The following is a 12,151-nucleotide window of genomic DNA, read 5'->3' as shown; positions in this document are numbered from 1 at the left end:
AAATACGGAGGATGCGGAAAGGTCAGGGAATGACCACCGCATATCCCCGGAGCAATATGGCCTTAGTTGCTAATGCTCCTGAAAACCAAATAACAAACAAACAATCTGCCATTTCTCAGCTCATCAATGCAATTTTTCTTGATCTTGTTGCAGTAGCTCACCCTGATGACTGTTTTTAACTACCCTGATGACTGTTTTTAACTACCCTGATGACTGTTTTTAACTACCCTGCCAACCTTTGTATCATCTGCAAACTTAGCCATTAAACCTGATATATCTTCATCAGTTTCATTGATACATGTTGAAAACTACAATGGACCCAGCATTGAACCCTGGGAAACTCCACTAATAACATTAATCCACGAAGAGTAGCCCATTGATAACCACGCTCTTGTCTTCTTCCACTTAACCATCCATTTATCCATAGCAGTATAATGCCACAGCAGTATAATGCCCTTAATGCCACATTGCTCTAGTCTGTACAGCAGTCTTTTATGTGCAAGAGTATAAAAAGGCTTCCTGAAATAAAAGTATATGATGTCAAAATTATTTTTTGCATCTAGTTTCTTGGCCACTGCATCATAGTAACCTATCAGATTGATTAGACAAGACTGTCCCCTTGACAAATCCATGTTGTGATTGCAGTATATGGTGGATTCCAGTTATTTGGAACATATTGGGACTAGTTCACTTTGGCCCAATTAAGCAGCTGCCTCAGTTATGTGAAGTTCCATGTAAATAATTAAAAATACAGTGATCCCCGCTTTATGATTGGTTCACTGTACGATCAAATCACATTATGATGAACTCTCCATAACATTATTATAATATTTTATTTATTATTATTATTAGCCGTATGGTGCAAGGAAGCCTGAGTCTTAAGCTGCACTAGCCAAAAAAAAATTTGAGTTACTCTGAGAGAGAGAGAGAGAGAGAGAGAGAGAGCGAGAGAGAGAGAGAGAGCGAGCCTGGGTATGCTAAGCCCATACTCACCAGATGTGAGCCCCTGGGGACAATAAAATACCATTCACTATATGATATGTAGTAAGTGCTGGTCATTGTAATCACGTTTGTGCATTGAATTTTAATTCTATTAAACATTGATTCTAATAAACGAAAATAGGAGGAATATTATCCACAGGCTATAAAAGTAAAGATATATTAAGCACAAATTTACACTTTATTACATTATCAATTAACAAAATTAAATGATACATGAAAATCAGAATTTTCCACAGGTTATAAAAATAAATTTATGTATATATATATAAATTTATTTTTATGTATATATTGTGTATTATGTATATATAGCTTAATTAATACTGTAATGTGTACATATTAACTAATTGATATTTCTGTTCACTGACATTTTTTTTGGGTTGTAAAATTTAAAATTCAGATGATGACAATTAAGATAAGATCTTGCACCAGTCTGTGAATTAAATGATCACCCCTCATATATTATTATTTATTATTGGTTTAGAGAGAGAGAGAGAGCACAATCAATAACAAAGAACACGGCAGCATGAATTGAAACTAACATGATATGTGCAAGTGAGATATTGCAAGTTTACGGAGCTTAAAAAATAGGAATGAAGAGAAGATTCTGAAAATTTATTTATGTTTTTTATATGACTGAAGATTTCAATGAAGTGGAAACACATTTCACCATAATAATGTATTATTGCAAATGCAATAACATTGAGTTTACTACCCATTTATAATAGATTGCACTAACAGAAAAGCCCAATAAGCTGGAAAATGCAAATTGTTTTTATTGTTTTATGGTTATGACCTCTAGAAATGTGCTTTAGAAAAATATCACAAAGGCGATCGAAACTGATTCGTATAACTGAACATATGATAACAGTGAATGTATAGTGCATTTTAATGATTTGAATTGGTTTTTTGAAATTTGATTCTATAAAGCAGCTGATTCTACTAACAAGTGACATGTTTTAGCATTAGCATTAGTAGAGGCATACGATGCAAGAAAGCAAGCTTGTACAGCATCAGCCAAAAGAAAAAAAAAAACCCTACCCATTTCATTCATCCATTCATTCCAAATGTTTGTCTAGTTCTGCCTTGAATTTTTTTAAGCTGTCAACTTAGACAATGACAGATGGAAGTTTGTTTCAGCAATCAGCTACCCGATAGCTAAAGGCAAATTTCTGCACGTCTATTCGACAACTGTCTTTCCTCAATTTCAGTTTATGCCTCCTCAGGGCCATAAATTGGCACCTACTTGTTTCACCTTATGATGGGCTTACAATTGCCTCTGACTGGAGACAATCAGGGGTAATGTTGAGTGTTGCAGTCTCCTTCCCTGATTAATTGGCATGTTCGTTTCAATTAAGTGAAGGAAATCCTGGCTATTTTCTCAATTTGGTTCTGTACTTTAAGATTGGTCCCAAATAACTGGAATCCACTGTAATTGCATGCTTGTCCAAATGATCCTGCATTACTTCTTTAACCAGTGAATCCATTATTTTTCCTGGAGCAGAAGTTAAGCTAACAGGTCTGTAATCACTCATGTTGCCTTTTAATTCCCCTTTATGAATTAGGATTATATTTGCGCATCTCCAGCCCATAAGAACTTCCCCTGAATACAAGAATGCTCTCATAATTATGGTTAAGGGTTTGCTTACCTCCTTTGCAGCCTCTCCTAATATAATTGGATAGATTCCATCTGCCCCAGTTGTCTTTTTCATGTGCATCCTCAACAATTTCTCCTGCACTTTACTTTCAGTTATCACAAAGTCATTTAGCTCCTTGTTAGAGTTTGATAAACTTCCGGCATCCTCTTCCCTCAAGAATTCCTCATGTATGAATGTAGATGCAGAATATCTATTCAATTTGTCTGTAACCTGAGCAGAGTCATCAACAGTTAACCCATAAACATCAAGTGGCCCAGTATGATTTAATCCCATCCTTCTACTCTTAATGTAAGCATAGAAGTCTTTGCTGTTTTTTTAATTCTGTGCCAGGGACTTCTCATAATCTGCCTTAGCTTGCCTAACTTCCTTTGTGACTTGATTACAGACTAATATATATTTACCATAGATTTCTGTATCACCTGATAATTTGTATGCATCCCATGCACGTTTCGTTTCTGCTACATGTCTCATTAGGTTTCTCAATAAAATTAGTTCACCTGACATCCATTTAGGTTTAAGCCTTGAACAGTATTTCTTTGTTTGTATGAAAAACCTAGTAGCTTCTTTGATTATTTCTCTGAATACTTCCCATTTAGAATTTGCTGTTGGTAACATCTTCAGTTGTTACTACCACACAATTTTAAAACTACCTGAGGTCTCTGTAGTCACCCTTGCGAAAATAAAAGGTTTCCCCTTTACCCTTGACAGTAGTTATGTCTTTAATTAAATTCCACATTAGTGCACTGTGATCACTTGCACTAGTGGGTCCTTTAGTGGAAGATTCTTAATGCATAAAGGATCACTGCTGATAACCAGATCAAGAGTATTGCTACTTTATGTTGCTGTTGTAGAAAACATGCTACAACGTAACATGCTGTTGTAGAAAACAGTCATTCAAGAAATCCACAAAAGTCTTGATAGTGAGTGACCAACTCACAAGTTCCATTCAACATCTGGAAAGTTAAAATCCCCCATAATAGGACATTCTGATTTGCTTGTCCACTCTATTTCTCTGTATAACTGTTTGGTATACTCATCGTAGTCATTAGGTCTATAAAATAAATTTTCTGTTTATACTCCGGGACGACCAAACGGTCAGAGGAGTTCACAAGATATAGAGAATACAAGAAACAGCACCGTATTCAGCAGTCACGGGTTTGAACCCCGGTCACTCAAGGCACGTGTACTTATGCACCCGCGCGCCTGACCACTAGGCTACGGCGGCCGCTAACCACTCCTGCTCTCAATTTTGTTTTCCCAGTGCTTATATCATACTAAACTGACTCAAAATTGCACTAGTCACCCATATTAACTAGATGCACTGCCTTAGTTTAATATGTTTCTTAACTCAGAGCATGACCCCCTCTCCCCCCTCCCTCCTGTCCTGTCTGTCCTTCCTGTATATATTGTAGTCCCCATATTCAAATTAAGCATTACTTATGTTTGAGTAACATCATGTCTCTTCTGTTCCTACAATGTCTGCATTTGATGACTTAATCAGTACTTAAAATTCATGAAATTTATTTACAATACTTCTAGCATTAGTGTACATGCAAGAATACATGCACGTGTTCTTACTCTTAGTTACATGAACACAGCCTGTGTATGCGTTTGTTCCATGATGACCCACAGCAGGACCTGAAATCCTTGACACCTTGCTTTTCAGGCTGCTGCATGTACCAATAGTAGCAATGCAAGAATCACTTTCACCACTGCCTACGGCTCTATTGAAATTATTAGCCTGTGTATCCCCACAATTTTCCGACTCGCCGATCACTGCCTTGATAGCATCACCAAATATTCTTGCATGCTTTCTATTCAAGTGTATCCCATCCCTATAAAAACAGTTTCTCTTGTTAACGAGCACACACCATGCTGTGAAAAATTCTACTCCATGAGTCTGGAACATTCTCTCCATGATTAAATTGATTGACAAGGCTCTCAACATATACTCCTCCTATCGTGTCTGGGCCAAATTGCAGACACTTTGAAATTTAACCCTAACTCGTGACCTTTTTTTTCAACACTGCGTTGTATTTGTTAAGTAGGTTTTCAGATCTCCTACTCTTAATGTCATTAGTGCTAATATGTAAAACAGTATCACCTTTTGTACCCTTAAAATATAATATCTGCTCTACAACATCATTGACTTCTGCTCCTGGAAAACACACTCTGTTCCTATTCTGCCCATCCATTTTGCACAGTACATTTCTTGTTTCTCTGACAATAGAGTTACTGACAACAACTAGCTCCTGTGGGACCAGTGCATTCTACCTTGAAGATTGGTGCTGTGTTGTCTGATGAACGAGTGAGCTGTGGCATTGAGTTGGGCAGCTGAGAGCTAGATGGTCCCCCATTTTAATTCCTTTGAGGGGATGTCTACCCTACTCTTCAAATTCTCATAAACATCCATTAGAATGCTGAGTTGGCACCTGATTTTTTCACACATTGTCACTTAGTGCGCGCGCGCACACACACACACACACACACACACACACACACACACACACACACACACACACACACACACACACACACACACACACACACACACACAGACCCTCCTTGGCTGGATAATGTCCTGTTCCAGAAAGGCCTGCAAACATTTCACAAGTTGTACATTTTTTTAGGCAGTGATTTGTTGAAGAATTGCCCTCTTCGGTTCTCCCCTAAGCCATAGCATTCCTGTTGCCTGCTACTTTGTGCCTCCTGCTACTTTGTGCCTGCTACTTAACACTCCTGCTACTTTGTGCCTGTTGCTTTACTGCTTTGGTCTGGGGCATGATTTCCGTTTAAATACAATTTAATTGATTAATAATGAAAATTAATAAGATTAATAAATTAATCCATAGGTGGCAGTAAATTTACCAACTGAGTTTTCAGAGGGGTTTAGGTAAATATTATTTAACTTATATTTACCATATATGAAGAATCAGTTTGTTATTCAGTAGTTCTGTTTGAAGAATAAGAACCAAACTGAAATGAATTGGTGTTGCAAAAAAATAAATAAATAAATAAAAAAAAATAACCCACAAACTTTCCAGTACTCAATTCTCACTGTCATTGAAGATAAAGATATATTTACAGGGTGTTTCAAAATTATGTATACACACTTTAAAAATTTATATTTGATGAACAATATGCACCAATTTAATTTTCTTCAACTCATTTTGTAGCTTAAAAGTAGACAATTTTTTTATAATAATTTAATTTTTTTTTTATTTTATAGATATCTCTAAAACGATGGAGAGTACCCAATTAATTTTTGAAGAAAGAAAGAGGCAATTATAAAATGGTATTGGATACATGAAAATGTCGATGAAGTTCAGCTTGCTTGGAAATCACAATATGGAAAAAAAGCTCCTACATGTTCAACAATTATTCGTTTGCAGGATAAATTTGAGGAGCATGGAACTATTCAGAATATCAATAACTTAGCATGTGGCAGGAAGAGGACATCAAGAAGTAATGAAAATGTTGAAGCTGTAAGAAATGCAATCTTGTGCAACCCAAGAAAATCAAGACAATGCTCACAAGAGCTAGGTTTAAACCATACAAGTGTTTTTAGAATGATGAAAGAATTAATAATTGTGCACAGCTGTATGCAATTATCTTGACAATGAATTTCATGATCAATGGATAGGTCATCGAGGAATATCCTCCAAGGTCACCAGATCTCACCCCTTTAGATTTTTTGTTTGGGGATACTTGAAAAATTGGGTTTACAGTCACAAACTGCAAATATTGTAGGAATTGTGGATGAAAATTCAACAAGCAGCAGAAAACATTTCACCTGATTTGTGCATTTCAGTATGTAGATTTGTTGAAGATAGATGCCACGCATGCATTAATACTGATGGAGGGCATTTTGAACTATTAAAGTGAAGTTTTATTGTAAAAAAATTAATGTTTTTTGTCTTCAAAGTATCAAAAAAAAATTACATTTGTACATATTATTCATTAAATATAAATTTTTAAAGTGTGTATACATAATTTTGCAACACCATGTATATATTTACAGGGTGTTTCAAAATTATGTATATACACTTTAAAAATTTCTATTTAATGAACAATATGCACTAATTTAATTTACAGTTCTTCCATAATAATGTTCAGTCAGTTCTTTCATAATAATTGGGGAAAAAAAAAATTAACATACATTGTTAGGGAATGGACAAGTGCACAAGAAAGCGTGAAATTTGACAAATTATCCTATAGGTTGTGCATGGCATTTTAAATATTCCTCAAAGCAGTGCCGAATGTGAGAGAGAGAATATTAGGTCTCTTCGTGGTGAAGTTTTGGAAATGCTGTTGACAGCTTAGTGTAAACACAGTGGCATTGTTATAAACAAAATTTTGATTTAACATTTCTGAAGAGAGAGCAAAATGTTCATTAGTATCTTTCTTATTGTAGTCGTAATCAAATGTCTAACATGCAATCTGAACAGAAATCCTCAAACAGAAAAATCGTAGGTAAGTTAATGTTTGAAAGTACAGTCAGTTCTGCTATAATGCAGTATGTGGTTCTAAAAATCTCTGTGTTATGGTATTTCACACATTAAAAACAACAGGACTTATGGGAAAAATAGGGATGGGGCAGAGCACTCAAAAAACAATGTTCAGTCTGGTAAGTAAAACAGTAAAAAAAAGTTAGAAACCCTATAATATTGCTAACACAGGTTTAAAAATCTTAAATTTCTAATAAATAAATAAATATATAATATAGCACTTTATTATATAAAATTTATAGCACTTTACCTTGATAAGATATGAACTTTGTTTGATATTTCTGTTCACTGACATTTTATTTTTTTTGGATTGTAAAATTTAAAACAATAAAAAAAGATGATCAATCAATAATGATGAACACGGCACACACACACAAAAGAGAAGATTTGGAAAATTTATTTATGTTTTTTATACAATTGAAGAGGAAGGGGAAACACATCTCACCATAACATAAAAACCCACAGAATTCCAGCTTTTGGTATTATTGCAAATGCAATAAGATCGAATTTACTACCTGTTTATAATTAGACTGTACTAACAGAAAAGCCCAATAAACCGGGAACTGCAAATTGTTTTATGGTAGTGGCCTCCAGAAATGTGCTCCTCTGCTCGCGCTATCCCGCCTCACGAAATTTCTGTTCGAACAGAAAATCTTGTGAATATAGCTAATGATAAGTTTGATAACAGTGTCTCCAACCAATACGATTACAGTAAATGGGAAATATAGCTCTCACAGATTTGACATTTTTTAAGCTTCATAAACTTGTATGTATTGCTGCGCAGGTCGCTACATTCAGCTTAGTGCTGGGTTTTACGTTCACCTGGTGTTACTCGCAGATGAAATTGTGCATGAGCCAACATGAAAATTGCATTATAGTTGCATTGTTCCCTAATATATCAATCGCGTTGGAGCAAAATCGTGTTGCGAAAATGTGAATTATAGCAGAACTCAGCTGTATGCTGTAATGGTAAATGATCCTCTAGCTGTATTTTAATATAAAATGTTATATGTTTTCCAGTGAAATTTAATTTCTAATGCAGTTTGGTCTTTAAAAAACCTCATGCTTCTGAAAAATCTTGTTTTCCTCCTGCTTTTTGTGAAGAATTCCTGTTTTCTGCAACAAAGCTTTTTTCCCTTCTGTTTTTTGTGAAGATTTGATTTGTGAAGATTTTTCCCTCCTGTTTTCTTTCTGCTTACAGATATCCAATCTTCAGCTTTTCAAAAGTTAAAAGTTGGTAGTTATGCTGTAGATTTTCCAGCAATTTGATAGGACCTTGATTGATAGCAATTTGATTGATTAGAGACCAAAATGAATGGCCCAATTTTTTATTTTCACTCTTTGTTTTTTCACTTGAAAGTAGTGTTTTTTTTCCAGTTTTCTTTTTCATTAAATGCTTCACTAGTTTTAGTATTGTCTATTAAATTTTATTCTCTGTATGATAGTAGTGTAGCATTATTTATTGTAGTTGTCTTTGGAGTATGAAACAGCATGTAAAAAAAAAACCAAAAAAAAATCCACATGTGCAAATGGTCAAGTTGGGTTACTGATTAGTGCACTAGACACTTTTTTTCAGTTTGTGTGTGTGTGTGAATGTAATTGTATCATTAGTTAGAAGGAAAGGAATAAATTTATTTTAAAATAATTTCCTATTTTTGTTTACCAGTTGAGATATGTGATATACGTTGTACAAACCTGCAATTATTAAAGCCTTAAAATGAAAGATTTTTTTTAAAATTTATTTTTCATTCGTTTATGTTTTGTTGGTTTTAGTGTTAGCTTGTTAACATGTCTCTGCTACATAATAAAAGCATTATTTTTTGTAGTTGTCTTTTGTATTGAAACAGTGTGTCTAAAGTACATGTACAAAGTGTTTGAGATGCAAAGAACAGGGGTAGTTAGCCCACTAGCCTTATTTTTTAAAATTTTGTTACTCAAAATATTGCTAATCAATTTTTATTCTAGCACATAATAGTACTATACATGTTTCACAAAGAGATATACAGTGGCAGACAAAACACTGTATCACCTTAAAAAAAGTAACATTTGTAGTGAAACTTATAAGGTATTGTTTGATTACAGTCACTTTGTTTGTGGCAAAGCAAAGGTATTGTGTCAGATAATGCTTCTATTGCATCAGACAGTAATTTCATTTGATATTTCTGCCATTTCTATAAATATGGCATGGGAATGGTATACATGCTCATTGGTATCCTGTTTTGCAGAGGTATAGGCATGGCTCCATACGTTCAGTTGACACCAAGAAAAAAAAGTGTAGCTGTTGCTCTGTTTCAGGATGGACTTTCTACACATGCTATCACTGATAAAATAGGCTGCCACCAGTCAACAGTATCCCAGGTGCTGAAATTAAAGCGTGGAAAAACAGTGATGTGAAGAGAAGACCTGGATTAGGCTGTAAGAGAGTGACTATGCCTTCTCAAGATTGATATTTGAAACGGCTATGCCTTCGTAATTGCCATGCTAGTGCTCCTGATCTAAAACTGAACTTTGAGATAGCCTCTAGTGTTGAAACAAGTGCATGAACTATCCAAAGATACCTTTCAGAATGTGGTCTGCATGCCTATTGACCCAAGAAGAAGCCTTTGTTGACCCAACAAATGAGGAAGAAGCAACTTACTTGGACTAAAACGCACGTTTCATGGATAAAAGAGTAATGGGACACCGTCATCTTTTCTGTCGAATCGAAATTCAACCTGCATGGTTCAGATGGGAAGCGATATATCAGAAGACGAAAATTGGAGCCATACTATCCTGACTGCATAACACCACCAACTGTAAAGTCCCCCCCCAGTCAGATGGTCTGGGAATGCATAACAAGCAAAGGGGGGTGGGGTGAATTAAGTTTATTAACAGAACGATGAATGCAGAAACTGACACTGCTATCTTGGAGGAGTGCCTGACACCCGTTATTAGGGATCACTACACAGACGTCCAAAACTGCATTTTTCAACAGGACTCAGCACCTTGCCACATAGCAAAATTGGTAAGTTTTATGCTATTTAGATTTAATGATGAGTTTGTCTTCTTGTCTCAGAAGGCTTAAAACATACTCATCTCAATGTTTTCTCTCGTTTTTCGCCCTTGAGGTGCAGTCATATCTCAGAAATGTTGGCATTACAGTGTTGGACTGACCTGGCAACTGTCCAGCTTTGAACCCTATTGAAAATTGCTGGTACATAATGTTGTCTAATATTACTCAGAAGAAGAAGAAGCCAACAAGTAAGATTCAGCTGCAGGAGAGCATTATAAGGGTGTGGTACCACGAAATTGGGCAACCGTATATCCAGAAGTTGATTAACTCTATGCCAGATCGTTGCAAGGCTGTAATTGCAGCTGGAGGAGGAACAACAAAATATCGAGGACTTATTTTGCTGATTTATAGTATATAATATTATTACATTAACTAGTCATTTCAGTTTGTACACATAAATGTAATAAAATGTATGTTTGGTTGTCATGATTGCCATTTGCATGATTTCTCATATTTCCATTAATTATGCATTTTACCCTTTGGAAAGATATTTATGGCAGTTAAGTATGTCAGGTGGAGTCTTTTTATTGGATTTCATTCACAGAGATATATATATCCCGTCTAATATGCATTTTGAACATTTCTGCAACCGACAATGCAGCGCGAAACACATTATTTGCAAAATTCACAAGTGATGCAGTTTTAGTTTTTTTGTCCATCACTGTAGCTGAAAGCATAACAGTAGTAAAGGTTGTGAAATTATATTTAGTTTGAAAGGTAATTTTGAAAGTGTGGAAGGTAATTTTGAAATTGTATACATCTTTCCTCTGTTTAATTTTTGTCTTTGAAGATACTTTGGTTCCTCCAGTGACAGCAGCTAAAAGTCAGCCAAGTCAGCCTAGACTTATGCTCACATTAGGGATGATACTGCTATCCATTGGTCAATCTAAGTTGCTAATATCTTTTAAACCAGTGTAATTTTCAAGAAGTGAATCCACTAATTATTTAAAATTGAGGCACTGTTATGATGGCTGTTTGGTTTTTAATTGGACACAGATTTGGATGCATTATTTACAAGGCATGACATAGCCAAGTGGTCAACATGGGAGTACAGTTGTACATGTATTTGAATTGACTGTGGTTCAGTCCATGACCATAAAATGCAGTTGATATTAATACTTTGTTTATTCATTACCAGGCTAGTTGTTACTTGCTGAAATAAGTTACCTATGTGAGAAGGGAATCACTTAGGCAGTTTTTCTTTTTTCTTTTTATGCATTTTATTTTATTATTTTTTATTGTATTAGTTTTATTATACACCTAAACCTCTTTTTATGCAAAGATGCGTTCCTAAAAATTACGCTTAAAAAGAATTCGCGTAAAAAGAACTACTGACTCCATAGAAAAAGTGAAGATTGTTCCAAACCTGAAATATAAGCAAAATAATGAAAAAAACAAACAAACATTAAATTCGTTAGGATCATAAGATTTTTATTTACATTTCATGGAGAACACACATACATATAATGAATTTTAATAACTTAAAAAAAAAAAAAACATATTCATTTCAGTTTGCTAAGGATTCTATAAAAAAATTATGTTATTTGCTATCAGTTTCAGACAATAAATGCGAAAGCTTTCGTTTTCGTGAGACTGTAATATCACTGGAACTACTAGATTGGGTATTATCATCATCGACTTGCGCCTCAAATTGTGCTATTCTTTTTGTCATGTCTTGAACAAAAGTACCACTGGTTGTTTCAGTAGTTTTAGGCATGAACTCAGTTATTAATCGCTGTGTTGATGCTTTAGATAAGTCACAATATAATTCTCTGTATGAAGACATTAACAACTTAAGCTCACGTGAAAACTTCCCAGCATGTTCGTCATTTGGATCATGGGCAAAATAATTGCCTAAATTACTGGCCAGTTTAAGACCTTCTTTAATTATATCAGCAGTAAAAGTAGGATTATCTTGATCATTATCTTCTTTG

General features: G+C 34.9%; 1 protein-coding gene across 2 annotated transcripts in view; it reads left to right on the top strand.

Annotated features, from left to right (window-relative positions):
* The window catches only part of PAN2 (PAN2-PAN3 deadenylation complex catalytic subunit PAN2), a 588,859-nt gene that overhangs the window by 109,138 nt on the left and 467,570 nt on the right, over window positions 1–12,151 (top strand). The window lies entirely within an intron of this gene.

This window comes from Mastigoproctus giganteus, chromosome 10 (genome assembly GCF_048544385.1).
Source record: "Mastigoproctus giganteus isolate SK-2022 chromosome 10, ASM4854438v1, whole genome shotgun sequence".
Taxonomy (NCBI): Eukaryota; Metazoa; Arthropoda; class Arachnida; order Uropygi; family Thelyphonidae; genus Mastigoproctus; species Mastigoproctus giganteus.
This window is presented reverse-complemented; position numbering and strand designations above follow the sequence as displayed.